The sequence below is a fragment of the Gavialis gangeticus genome, unplaced genomic scaffold (assembly GCF_001723915.1).
Source record: "Gavialis gangeticus isolate Ggan-Ray unplaced genomic scaffold, GavGan_comp1, whole genome shotgun sequence".
In the NCBI taxonomy this organism is placed as follows: domain Eukaryota; kingdom Metazoa; phylum Chordata; order Crocodylia; family Gavialidae; genus Gavialis; species Gavialis gangeticus.
This window is the reverse complement of record NW_017729004.1, coordinates 58,567,703-58,568,194: the sequence shown is the minus strand read 5'-3', so window position 1 is coordinate 58,568,194 and position 492 is coordinate 58,567,703.

The following is a 492-nucleotide window of genomic DNA, read 5'->3' as shown; positions in this document are numbered from 1 at the left end:
ATTCTAAACTCTGTCCCTGTTTTCAGATAGAGCTCAGAAACCATTGAGGTAAGCATGAAGGCAGGGTTTCTGGAGTTCAAACAGGTGTTATATTAGCCGCCTGTATGTGTTCATTGTGCTGCCCCAGAATCCGTGTCTTTTGAATAAAAAAATCCATCATCCCAGACTCCAGTGTCATAAGGGCAACCTCATGCCTGATAGGGTAGCTGCTACCTGGTAGCAATGTAGTAGCCTTGCTGACCTAAAAGAGGATTCCTGACACACACACTGGTACCTGTCTTATCTATTAATGCTTGGGGTAGTCTGGAACCTTGATAAATAATTTAGTTGATTATATGAGGCTAGTTAGGGTCAGCCACTTTGGCAGGCATGCCACCCTTTCTGAATGCCCCTCTGATCCTTTTCCCCTGTTAGGGCAGAAAGCAGAGTAGCAGATCTGTCTGCCACTGCTGCATGTCCCCTGGCTTAACAAGGAATAACGGCCACAAGTCG